Below are 13,888 nucleotides of genomic sequence, written 5' to 3'. Positions count from 1 at the left end.
ATGTCAAAAAGCAACTGAAGCAAAATAACTATGGATTTCGCAATAATCATTAAAGGTCTACCCAAGGACTACCGAGTGAAAAAAAATTAATTCAGAATTAGTTTTTGTAGCAACGCTGACGATCTTGTTAAAAAAGGGCAGCTTTTACGTTTCATGCGTAAATAGCAGAGGCCAATCGCACAGCTTCGTCTCGCCATTTGCGCACGTCCTCCTCAAATTCACGCGCGATAATCGTTTTCGCTCTCGCGGAAACGAGGGCAACGGCCGGCGGCAGCTAGCGTCCTCTCCTTCCATGTCAAAGAGCAGAATGTCAAGAAGCTTAGGTCCTCCATCTCCTGATATAAGGCCAACTGTCACGGTGCATGTCACGTTGCAGCAACATCAGTGCATGTGATGCAACCATATAAACCTTAGCGTATCCCTTTTGCTTTTTACGCCCAACCTAAGTCACGACACTAGCGCGCCCGTGGTGTCAGCAGAGCGAAGCTCAGCGCACCTGTATCCGATCCGGTTGAGAGCGCCTTCATGTGTGACAGCGCACCACGACGAAGCTTCGAGGGCAATACTAACGGCTATGGCTATAAAAATTGTCGCGGTAGTTATAGCGGATGCCGAGCTGTAATGGAGTTGCATTGTCAGACATGTCACCCAAGCTACCCAAGCGTCAACGTTTACGAGTAGGTTTCGAATGCGCAGAAAGCAAATTTTTTGAACAGTTGGCGGATAACTGATCTGTCGGTTGTCACATAGAACAGTCCTATCGATAAACTTTAATCGCAAAGGAAAAGCCGAGGTCAGTGCAATGGAACTGGGGTGGGTGGTTCTGATCGGTTGGACGCGCTATTAGTTTCGTTTTCCCTTATTAAACACGTTTTTATCAATTTAAGTTTACTAAAGAGGGTGGCTGCTATCCGTGCTGAAATTAAATTTTTGCGTGGTGTTATTTTGCGGCCATTACTGTGTGCAAGACCACTTAGGCTCAACAACTCCGTCTTCGAGTTAGTTTTCTGGAGTGTTTTTGCTCACTTGAGATTCTGCCAGTTGTACCGCATGCCTTTGTGGCTACGAGGCTGATTTTTGCGTTAATTGATCATCTCTAAGACCACGCGAATACGTCTCAGCCACGGTTGCTGAATGGAAACAGCCGGGCGTTTTCTAGCGGCCGTACCTCATTCACAAATACATCGCCCCGACAACGCTGGCATTCTAGAAGAAAACGAAGATGTCTAAACGGAAGCCCAAGCCTGGACCTAAAGGTGATCAGCAGCGTTACGCATAAATAATCTGTAACTGCTCGGTTTATTTCCAACGCATCGCGACTATAAAGACGCAAGCAACGCGTCTGGAACCGAAAGCGAAGCCGGCGTAGCCGTAGGTAACGCCGCTCCGTCGTCAGCGACATCATGCTTCCATCGGCAGGCGCTGCTGTGCTGCCGGTTTTTCTGACAAAACTGCTGTCGTGGAGTCGTGAGTTGTATGTCGTGTGTGCGTGTGAGCGCTGTGCGGTTCGCGCTAAATTAATTAGGTGACGTAGGGGCCAGCTTTGGAATTCGCGCCTCGTCAACTGCAGTTTTAACACATCTCGCTTTTGATGCTCGAAGGGCGTTCGGTTCAAACGCCGCCCGACTGCTTGTCGTCTGCTCGTCGTATGCGTGGCTCTGCGAGAGGGACGGAGGAACGCTGACCGGCCGTGGTCACTTCGTGTGCGCGCTTGTGCAGTTGTGTGTGCGTTTGTGTGTGGCGCTATGTTGGCCTCGACATCCCCGCGTTGCTGACACCTACTAACCTGTAAATATACCGTTTACGCGTCTCTCATAAGCCTCCCTCGTGTGTCGCAGGCAACCTCGTCGACGTGATCGCCATGAAGCTGGTGAACTTCAGGCGCAGTCGCATCATCAAACTCGTCTGCGCCATCGTTCTGCTCATATTCGTGGTCACTTTCTTCCTGCCCAAGCCGACGGGCGACGAGTTTTATAGGGAGCGAGTAAGTCGTTTTTGGTCCATCGGTGCGCGGCGCGGTAACGTTAGCGGCGTTGACGGGGCGTATCGTAAAATTGTGCATCCGAAACAACGCGGCGCTCCCAAGGACCGAGAACAGGAGCTGCCGCCGCCGATGCCCGTGTTCAGGGAGGATCGGACCCTCGGCAACTCGTTCTACGTCACAGCTGCGGTAACTCAGGACGTTCTACGTCCGCCGCTTATGAACGTGGGTGGCGCTGATGAACACTCTCAAGGTTAGGTTACTTGTAAACATAAATACCCCCGAAAGCAGAAGATTTGACAGCCGTCGCCGTAGCTCAGAGGTAGAGCACCGGACGCGTAATTCGGAGGTCGTGGGTTCGGATCCCACCGGCGGCAGTGGTTGTTTTTTCTTCTGCTTTTCTAATCAATTAGCTTTAAGCGATAACATATTCACTAATATTCTCAATTGATAAACACCACAAAATAAATAAATCGATTAAATATCCCCTGTGCCCCTTGGTGTCTCTGGCTGTTGGCTTCTTTCATGGTATAGTATGGTAAGGTGTTATTTCATCATGCCATAACATACTTACCATACAGTACCATGCGCTATCATACCATACTATATGGTAAGATGTTGCATAGTATGGCATGCTGCAGTATGAAAGGCATGACGTGGTAAGGTACGGTACGGTATCGTATGGTAAGGTACGGTATGGTATGGCATGGGAAGTTTAACGTCCCCAAGCTGCACTTAGACAGCCCACTCAAATCTCGTAGGGATAAGACGTCCGTCGCTCTCGGCAGCGCTCTACTACTGATTACTCCAAACTTCACAGACAGCACGACTACACCGTCGCTAGCAGTCTCGGGTTCGATCCTGGCCGCGGTGATTCCATGCATTTCGATGGAGGCCCGTGTACAATGCGATGTCAGTGCACGTCAAAGAACCCCAGGTGGCCAGGAGCCCTCCACTACGGCGTCCGTCATAGCCCGAGTCACTTTGGGACATTAAACCTCATATACTCTAAACCGCTAGAAGTTTCGAACACCGCAGAAGCGGTATCACGCCATTACTATTTTCCCAGGGCAACCCAGCATACTGGAAAAAATATAGCGCATGCAAGACAACAGACAAAGAAGACTGAACAACACACGCGCATCCTGTCTGTTGTCCTGAGTGCGCTATATATTTTTCCATGATGCTATACCAACTAGCTCAAATGTCGATTCTATTTTGACCCAACCTATGACAGATAATTTTCATGATATGGCGAACAGAAAGTGATTGAGTCGCAAGCTGACAGTGATTAAGAAAAGGCAAAGCATTGAAATATATGCATATTTGAAGCGACACACTGCGCTTATTGCACGCATAGCCTGTTGTGATATCCAGGGCTGCATTTCAGTGCACCGCCAAATTGTCGTTAAAGAAAATAAAAATAACAATTCGGATGGAATCCTATTTTTGCGGCATCACAATGAATTACTCGAAACCAAGAAAAAAATAACAAGCATCAGACACGGGTGAGATTCGAATTCACGATCTCCTGTTTACAAGACAGGCGCTTTGACCAACTAAGCCATGGCGCCGTCGTTGTATCCAGGAAAGTTCCATTGATTTCAAGCATAAATCGCTTATCAATAGATTTCCCTGACCTAATTTATATTTAGCACACACTGTCGGATCTTGCCGAGTTACTTGGCGCCAAGGGCACTCCGCGCCCGAAGGGCGGCCGCGGCGGTCAAAATTTCATCCCGCGACCTCGGAATCAGCGACCTGAAGCAATATACACCCACTGAGTCACCATGGCCGGTGCAGCTAAGTGACACGCTGAAAATTTTGAACCATACAATACAAGATGCGGAGGAGTTCCGAGTTCTTGTTTTAGACATTCTACAGAGTCACCACGGCAGCTGACACTAAGTGTCACGCTCGAAATTTTAAACTATGCATTACAAGATGTGGACGAGCTGAGAGTCCTTGAGCTTGACAGACGTCTTACGTTCTTTTCAATTTAAAGAAACTACTTTTTATTTTGTCGGGTAGAACGTAAAGCCTGACAATGCTGTTTGTGCACTTGGCTGACTTGAGAAATCCCTCTACCTGAAGTCCATTACATTCCTTTTCTCTTAGATTCAAAATAAGTTACGCACTATACATTAATCATTATTTCTTGCTTACTGTAGCACATATGAAAACAACTTTCCAAGTAGATTATTTGTAAACCCAGGAGTAGAAACTTACAAGGAAAGGATGATGTTTTGTGCGTGACTACACTTGATGATTCCAGCAGCACTGGCGCTCTTGCACAGTGCGCGTGTGTGCTTGTGATCGTTAACGTGCCCGCAATGGTTAGTAGGTAATGTTAGGCTGCTTGGCTTAATTCTAACGCTCGCGGTACTGAAAATGCGCCTTGCTTCATCCTAGAACAGCGGGCACACACATGTGACAAAAGCTGTTCGGGCATTGACCCAAATGTTAAAAAAGAAAAGAAAAAATTGACACAGTCCAGGGTTGCGAAAGCCAGCTAAAATTTTTTTCGGAACCACGGAGGGGAGATCTTCATGGGATGCCTTGAATCATTTCTTGCGCTTTACAAAAGCAAGGTTTTCATAGAAACACTATGTGAACTAGTCATTGGTTGACAATGGCTCCAGGGCACCGGTTAGCCGAGTGCTCAGCGAAAGGTGAAAACACCCAGCGCTTGTTCTGACATTCTTGTCGTCTTTCTTGGTAGTATACAACGATGCGTTGTTCGCAGGGCCCACAACTGGTGAGGTCATCATATCTGGCATCCCTACCCGATTCGCTAAGCCTGCATAGAACTGCACTTAAAAACCGGAAAAAAAGCTGAGTCACCAGGAATACCTTTGGAAGCACTCACGAAGACGCGCTTTCATTGCGGACTGGAAAAAAAATGCTCAAAAGACCCATGTCGCAAAGAAGCAAATTCGATATAAGAGCAGTAACTAAAATTTCAATTCATGGAACCAGCTAGCTACAGGCACAAATATATAAGTGAAATGCGCAACAACTTAAGACAGTTGTTGCACATTTCACTTATATACTATGCAGAACCAACTAGCCCGACAACCCGCTCTTCTGAACAGGCACAAGATTTGTCCGGTCATGTACTGCATCTCTGTAGACTTTCAGCGTGCATTTCGTTCGCGAGTCATCTTCTTAAGGCTTCGGTAATTAATACCAGCGCAGAAAAGTCACGAACGCTGGTTGTGACGCTTGCATCTATCAAGGGCCAAACCGCGCATTTTTTTTTTTTGCCTATGGTAATTTCATGCACAGACCGCGCTAACGCCGGGACCTACCAGCCGACAAGGCTGTACACAAATATGGGATAGGATCACAGCAAAAGAATATTGCCTTACACGTACATAAAACTGTATTCGTTATTGCTGCCTAACCGGAAATCGATGAGGATGTAACAAAAGCCGGGAGACTGTGCCCGACGACATCGAGGGAACCCTGAATCAAACATTCGCGTCTAAATGAAATACGAGGATACCGAGAAAGTTTCCGGCTCTTATTCTATTCTTGGTACAGGCGAACACCAGCGTTTCAAAATGAAGTATGCGTACAGCGAGTTTGCAGTCAATGATCCTGATTTCAGTCAATTTCAGCACATACGCCGTTGCATCTGGTTTCCCAGACAAGCAAAGTCCAAAAAATTGTGACCCGTGCAAAAAGAAAGCAAGAGTACAAAGTAACAATGACGATCTGTGGTGCGCATTTGAGTTTGTTCACTGCTGTGAAATGTCAATGGAATAATGCAAGATGCTGTTAACTGAGGACAGGGTTACCAGACGATGTTAAAGGTTTTTTTATCCCCTATAAATAAGCAGGTAATCCAAGGCAAAAAAATTATTAGTCGAACAACTATGAAAGATGTTGCTTGCTAAAAATTAACAAAGATTAAAAAGTTGACTTTCTTCACAGCTTTGAATGGTCGGTGGAGTAATACAGGACGCTCTGCACCGCGGCCAGTGTTACCACATGCTGCTAAAACATTTTTCTTATCTCAACAAGAAGCCAGCCATGAGGCGATTTTATGAGGTGAAGAGGTTTGTCACATGTTGCTTTCTTTAAAACAGTGAAACATCAAAAAGTTGACTTTTTTCACACCTGTGAATGGTCAATGGAGTAATACTACGTTGTCGGCAGCAGCCTTTGGTAATAACTCCTTTTTTTTTTCGAACTACAAAAAGCTAATCACGAGTCAAATTTATCCAGTGAAGAACTCCGGTTCATCGTTGTTGTTGAAAACAGTGAATACTAATCAGTTGAATTTATTCACTGCTGTTAATGGTAAGTAGAGCAATATAGGACGCTATGGAGCGCGGCCAGTGTTATAAGCGGTAGTTAAAGCCCATTTTTCTTACCTAAACAAGAAGCTGATCCTGAGACAAAATTATAAGGTGAAAAATTTGATACATGTGGCTTCTTTAAAAAATTCAAACGTTAAAAAGTTGAGCATTCACTGCCGTGAATGGTCAGCGGAGCGCTATAGGACGTTGTGGAATGCGTCCATTGTTATCAGCTGCAGTTAAACCTTTTTTCTTACCTAAGCAATAACCTAATCGAGACAAAAAATTATAGGTTGAAGATTTCTCTTCCTTGTTTATAATAGTCATACATTAAAGAGATGACTATTTACAATACTCTGAATGATCGGTGGAGTAATAGAGGACACTGTGGAACTCGTCTCATTTATCATGTGCTGTTAAAACATCTTTCTTACCTCAACAAGGATCAGGAGGCAAGATTAAAAAGTGAAACATTTTGGCACATCTGTCTCGTCTAAAACAAGCGAACATTAATAAGTTGAATTTATTCACTTCTGTGACTAGTCAGTGGAATAATATTCGACCGCGGCCAGTGTTATCAACTGTCGTCAGTGCATTTTTAATTTACATAAACAAGAAGCTAATAATGAGGCAAAATAATAAGGTGGAGAATATTTGCCCCGCTTGCTTTTTTGAAACAGTCAAACATTCAAAAGTTGAATTTCTTCACTGCTGTCAATATTCTGTGGAATAATATAAGACGCTATGCACTGTGGGCAGTGTTACCAGGTGCAGTTAATTTTTTTTACTTACCTAAACAAGAAGCGCAAAATGTGGCAGAATTATAAGGTGAAGAGTTTTTGCATCATACCCAACAATTCTGGACAAAAGCATTTTTGAGCGAGCAAGCTTTTATGAACGCAATTTTTCATGTAAGATAAAGTAGCAATCAGTGCAACCGCAGATCACCCAGTGGCAGTCTTGAATTTTTTTTCAATAGTGGTTTTAGTTGTCGTCAAAACCTTTCCCCATTGGTTATTTAAGAAAGTCTTAACAGTTGGATGCGATTGATGGAAACACTTTATAAAAGAAAGATTTGGCCACACACCAGAAGAATGGACCGTTACCTTCAATATTTTCGTAGAAGTATCTTAATATTTTCAAAATTTTGATCCCAAATTGCTGGGGATACTAGCTTGTTTAAAATAATCATAAAGTGAACACAGGAGAGGAAAGCCTCAGGGTGCCTGCCGACGTTTCGACAAGACGACTGGTCTTCGTCTGGGCAAAGCATTCATCATTGGCGGGGTTTGAATTGGGTCATGCCTCCGAGGAAGGACGGTGTGAGTGAGGAGGGTCTGAAGTGGGAATGGGGTTACGATGGGGAGGGTCAATCTTGTCCAGGCGTGATGGCTGCTGAAGTTGGTTAACCGGTTGACCTGCAGCACTGTGAATAGAAAGAAGGTCAGCTGGGAGGAATGAAGGTCAGCTCGGCCTAAAGGAATCGGACGGTTTTGGAGCATGGGGAGATAGCCATTGTGGGCTTGAAAGGCTGTGTGTCCAGCTGCGACAGGTGGCTTGGTACGACTGGCTGCGTGACCTTAAAACCTCAAACATGGGATTAGTCAGCATAGAGGAACGAAATACCGGGAAAAAATAATAAAGGAAAAAGCGAAAACATGGGGGCGACTTCAGAGAAAGCATGAAAGGAAGGGAAGGGTGGAAAGGAATGTGGAAGGTAAGTGTTCCTAAGAAATGATGGCAAGAGAAGCAGGGTAAAAGCTTTGTTTTTTTTTAGTGCGAAAGCGTTCTCTAATTCACGCGGTTAATCGGCTCACTGAGTTTTTGATGTCTGTTTGCCAATTCTGCCACGCGTAACCAGTGGTGGTGCGTATTTGAAGCTGCCCCGTACAGCTCTTTCCACGCCCTTCCTATGTAATTTATGGGGAAAATAAAATGAAATGAAAAAAAAACTCAAACGATAAAGTTGATTTTGTAAAACACAAGAAATGGTCGATAAAGAACTTTTTTTTTAGAGTAACAGCACAAAATACTGGGACAAGATAAAGGGAGCAACAATGGAAAAGCGCTGTTCTGTGTTTATCCCGCGTTCGTTCCCGTCTTTACTCTCGTTACCCTCAGAAATGAATTACCAACACCTCCGTTTAGCAGTTATACACACCGTAACAACTAGAGACCAGGATCCCGAGAAAACTCCGCCGCAGGGCAACCGAAATTCTTTTAGCTGGCTTTCGGCTCCCGCAACTGTATCATTTTTTTTCTTGCTTTCTCTTTTTTAACCTGCGGGGTCAGTGGACCAACAGCTTTTGTCACATGCGTGTAATAGCTACTCCCGTCTGAAGCAAGGAGCATTTGCTGTACCACAAGTGTTAAAAGCCTGAGAAGCGCCTGGCCTGCAAGCCCTTCTGGGCACGACATGATCACATATGCACCCACGCTCTGTGCAATTAAGAGCGCCCGTGCTGCTGGAATCGATTTCAAGCAGTCGTCCCCAATGAAAGTTTTCGTGTGACAAGTTTCATAATTCCATACGTCTCCATAAGATATTTTATGAAGTCAGCATGAAGCATGTGGAGTCGTATGGGCTATATGGAATCACGTATGGAGTCGTAGCGACTCCACATGATGTCTCGTACACTGCATAGAAATCGCATTGAAATTATGTGGAATGCTTATGGACACCATCAGAGAAGATATGGATCTCCATATAATCATCCATACCTTATGGACTCCATATTCCCCCAATTCTATACGAACGGCTCGTATGGAATGCTTCAGTAGGGGTGCATAAAACGTCATCCTCTCCTTATCACAAACTGATACGAGTAGGAAATTGCCCTCCGAAAAAGAATCTGAGCAAGATCTGCTTAGCTACATGTGCAATGCCATTTTCGCGCCCATGAACCTATATCTGATGTCGCAAAGGCTACTAGCCGCCATTAAGTCAGCGTTTGCGATGACTCCTCCTGGTACGAGGCATCAATCGCAGGAGTTTGCAGCCAGCGACGCAAAGATAGTCCACTGAAGTACATTGCGCAAATGGGTCAACTGATCGTCCCCGCCACACTGCCGCGATGTATTGTGAAGTAAGGCAGTCGTGCAAGGCGTTACGAAAACGGGTATTTAGGAAACGTGGCAAACGCCACGGGCCAAACGCATTGGGGCATTTGAAACGGGGAAATCGCGTCAGAATCTTCTGAACTCGGAAGGCCTTTCGGGAGATTTGACACGGAGCTTCTTAGCCATCTTCCACTCACTATTGTCGAGTGTTTTCTTTTTGTCCTCTTTCAAGCTTGCTTGCTTCACGCAATATTGGGATATATACGGTACACTAGTACATCTCGGCGACGCTAAAATTCTTTTTTATCCAAGAGAGCACGTTGATGGGCGAGTCGGTCGTACATAATTGCGCTAAAAAAGACACGGACGAGAAAGGACATGGACGGGCGCAGTTCGCGTAATTCAGGGAATTATCGCGTAGTTCTGGGAAGCAGCATGAATGCTAAGAAAGTCCGTGTCTTCTGCCTGCTGCCTACTTGACCTCATTTTCAAGGTAACCAGCACTGCTTGACCCACTTTGGTGGGCGCAAAGGCGTGCATGTTGTTGGTTCTTGTCTTCTCGGACCAGGAAGGGTATATCAGTTCTCCTCATATCCAGGGACAGGAGACCCCTCTATTGTTGCCGCGCCTGTGTTTTTCAAAAAAAAAAAGTGGAGGTTCCGAGAAAGAAGGGTGTGGCTCGTCCCCTATTCTCTTCTTTGGGGTTTTTGCACATTCCCTCAAAAAGTGGACTCGAATCGACTTCCGTCCATTTCATACAAAAGCTGTGGTAAACTGGATTCACTCTTGCAGGGTTCCTCTCCTGTTCATGCGTCATGTGAAAGCAGTAGACACCTCCCCTCGCTCTTTTCGAACTTTACCCGATCACCAATGGGAGTCGCTCATCCTCGCCGCCCATTGGCTGCTATCAGTGACGTCACCCCGAATAGCTGTGGAGGAGAATCGCTGCCCAGCCACACATCATTGCTGCGTTTCGACTCGCTGAGAACAGTTTGTGATTTGAGACGTCTACGATCAGCGACGCCAGGAGGACATCGTTAACCTTTAGGTAAGTCCTTGTTTTATTACAAAACTGTGCACTCCCATAATTGCCGCTGGCGCAATACGGCGCTAATTTGCCGTTTGTACATTCATATTTTTCATATGTACGTGTAGAAGACGGAAGAAAAAAGGCTAGCGGCCATAAACTACCGACGTGAAATCGTAACATATTGGAAAGTCTCCAGAAATTTAACTTCACATTTCTCGTCATGAGTTCTTGGTTTAAGGCTTCGCGATTTTTTTTTCGCGCAGATATTTTGCCAGCTTCATTTCCTGCGATCAAAAGCCAGAACAAGTGTCATGTGTACGTTGGTGTCGTATCTAATTGCAGTAAAGCTGCAATTAGGTACGATCGTAAAACTGTTGCAGATCGTAAAACTGCAACATACTCTAGCGCTGCGCATTATATATCGTCTTTTTCAATTACTACTACTGTTATCAAACTAATATTGCGCTCTGACTTATGTGGCGGTGGTGACAGATAGATGCGCGCTACATGCGTTTCTGTAGACAACGTTGCGGTAGAAACTATGATATTACAGCAATATACGCGTTGGCATTGACAACATTTCTGCAGCAAACGCGGCACTGGAGCTTAGGCAGACGGCGTACGTTGCGCAAATCGGCATTGATGATGAAAAAGTTCAACACGAGCTAAACCTGAGTCGCGTTTTCAGTTACTTGGCTATGGTGTCCACCTTCAATACACTATGCTTTCGCACTGTATTTCGTGCCTAGCAATGCTAATCCGCCAGCTAATATATTTTTCGCCGTTTTGCATTTTGCACTTGATTGTTCTTTAGCAGTCAGTGTTATGTGAACGTGCCATAATTTACTTCCCAGTATGAGTTGGGCACAGTATCCTGCATTCTGTGGGCGAATGTGTTGTTTCTGTTCTGCAAGAAATCCAAACAGCGTTCTAACGGCAGTATTTTTTTTTTACTTGTGAACTGCTTAATGGCGAATGCTCTTCCCAGAAGATGTCAACACTACGGTTCTCGGATGTCCAGCACGATCCTAGGTCGATATATCCGCGGAAAGTTAGGCCTACCAGTAGGGTATACAGGATCTTTTGTATTTATCTTTCTGGGTTGTAAAAAAATATCCTGCGCACACCACTTGGCTGCTTGGGCTCAAGCATAGACCATATGGTAGCTGATTATAGTCTTCGTTTTTCGGTCAATGTTTTAAACGTCGGAACTTGCCCGAATTGACCGGAATCGGCGAAAAAAAATGTAGGGCAGATTACACTCTCATGTAAGACTGCTGACACAGCGATGCTGTCTGACTTTGGTTCGACTTAAGTTTGCTATTAGCGATTTTGCTAGCAAAATCCGATAGTTCGGCATTTCATGGCTTTTTTGCCACTTGGCCGGCAGCAAAAGATGCATTTATTTCTAAGAAATTTGGATTTAAAGTTGAAAAAGTTTTTCCCGCCGCTCTGATTTAAAATTGGGATTCTCTTATGCCGACACAGGACTAAGTGACGTTAAACATGACGTGCACATGACGTAACGCAGACTCCGTGATTTCTAGCGGCCAGCAGTGCGGCCTAGCAGCAGCCGAAAAGAAAGCTACCGCCTCGCTACCGTCGCATCGTTTACGTTTGCACCGGCGTTTTGCCAGCGTTACGATGGTTCCCGTTCTCGAAGTCGTCAACGAAGTTCTCGCAAATAGACACCTTTAGCATAACGTGTACCTTGTTACCGTTAGCGGAATACCGGGAGCCCGCCTACCGCCGGTGAGCAGGCGCTGATTGGTCCCGATGCTGCAAGCGCGCGCTAGCTGCCGGGTACAAGGCGCCATCTGGTGACGACAAGGAGATTTGCGCATGCATTGGCTGCGCCTCCGTGATTCGTGGCTTCTCTTGTTCTAGTGTTGCTAGAACAAAACACTGCTTTGTCCTATGACGTCATCACGCCTGTACTTGCGAGTTTGGCAGGGATATAGGTATATTTTAGAAGGCAGCTGTGGCAGTGTTATAGGTATATTTTGTTGAACATGTTGATAGTAAGCTACTAATAGCACTCTAAAATTCAGCATGTTAAGTGGTATGAAAATCAGTTAAAAATTAGCAATACTCACCTTTGCTTGCTACCTTGGGAACTGGTCACCGTTACATTCAGCCATTGTACATTTTACTGGTCAGTGCAAATAACTTTAGCTTAAAGGCTGTCTCAGTGTAAATATCCATATATGCCTGTCACTTTTTTAATTTTACTGCACATAGTTCTGCACGACATCATAGCTCCTGTACTGGAAATCCAATTTTACGAATTCTGCTTGAGATGTTAGTGTTTGCTCGTGTTAACCGGATAATATGGCCATCCTACCCTGTTTCCTTGACTATACAAGTATTCTTTCGCAGCCTAAGCCAGGAGCCGTTGCTATGTAAACCCTCTAAATTGGTTTGTGCTATTTGTCTGCATGCTTCTCGTTGAGCCGCTGCTTCCACCTCTTCGTAAGGCTCCCCCTGGCCTCCCTTGCGTACACCAAGGGCGGGTCGGTTAATGGGGAAGACTCTATAGAAGGGAACACCTTAAAAAGGCAGTTGTTGTGACACTGGGCCAAAGTGTCACAACAGTAACAGAAATGAGCTTTTTTTATGTTTGACTATACAGGCAATGCAGGTATCAACATTCTTGAACTGATTTTTTTTTATTGCGATTAGCCTCTTGGTTAGGTAACTCTAGACTTCTTTTTGTCATGGAGAAATTCTGTGCAGTGGTCCTGGATGTGGGCGGAGCTTCGCTGTAGACATCCGCCCCAATATACAGTGTCAGTATATTCTAGGCACTATAGCCCAACGAATGGGTCGGGGAGCCATTTTCGGCGGCTTCCCGCATGTCGCGGAGCTTGGAGACCAGTGAGCGGCGCCCGAATTACTCACGTGAAGAGCGTCAGTGCCGCCACCTCTTGGCTCCTACTAAAGTTACAGCGGCGGCGATCGCGCCGTGCTCCGGTTTTGCGTGGAGCGTGGCGTGGAGACAGCTTTGCGCAGCGGCGCTTTCCCGTGTACACATTTCCCGGCCTCACCGTAAAACAGCGCGCTAACACGGGACGAAGAAAGAAGACACGCACAAACACAGCGCTGAACGTACAACTGTATGGTTTATTGCATTGCTCGCAATAAATACCAGAAAGGAATAAAAAAAAACAAAGGAAGGCGAGGAATATATCCTCCTGTCGCATAATGTCAATGGTTATTCAGGATATTGAATCTCTTTTCTTGTCAGTTGTAAGTTCAGCGCTGTGTTTGTGCGTGTCTTCTTTCTTTGTCCCGTGTTAGCGCGCTGTTTTACGGTGAGATCATGTACCAACTGGCCCGGCAACTATCCTTAATACTTTCCCGGCCGCCAGCGGCGTGAAAGGGGAAGGATTGTGGAAAGGGCTAAGGATTGTGCCGTCAGCGGAGGTACGAACACACTAGCGGGAAAACGCGCGGCACGCCGTTGGCGGCGCAGCCCCCGCCGCGAAAGGGACGGCCACACTGGCGGCA

Source organism: Amblyomma mixtum, chromosome 8 (genome assembly GCF_055824585.1).
Source record: "Amblyomma mixtum isolate Tamu chromosome 8, ASM5582458v1, whole genome shotgun sequence".
Taxonomy (NCBI): Eukaryota; Metazoa; Arthropoda; class Arachnida; order Ixodida; family Ixodidae; genus Amblyomma; species Amblyomma mixtum.
Note: the sequence above shows the minus strand (reverse complement) of the source record.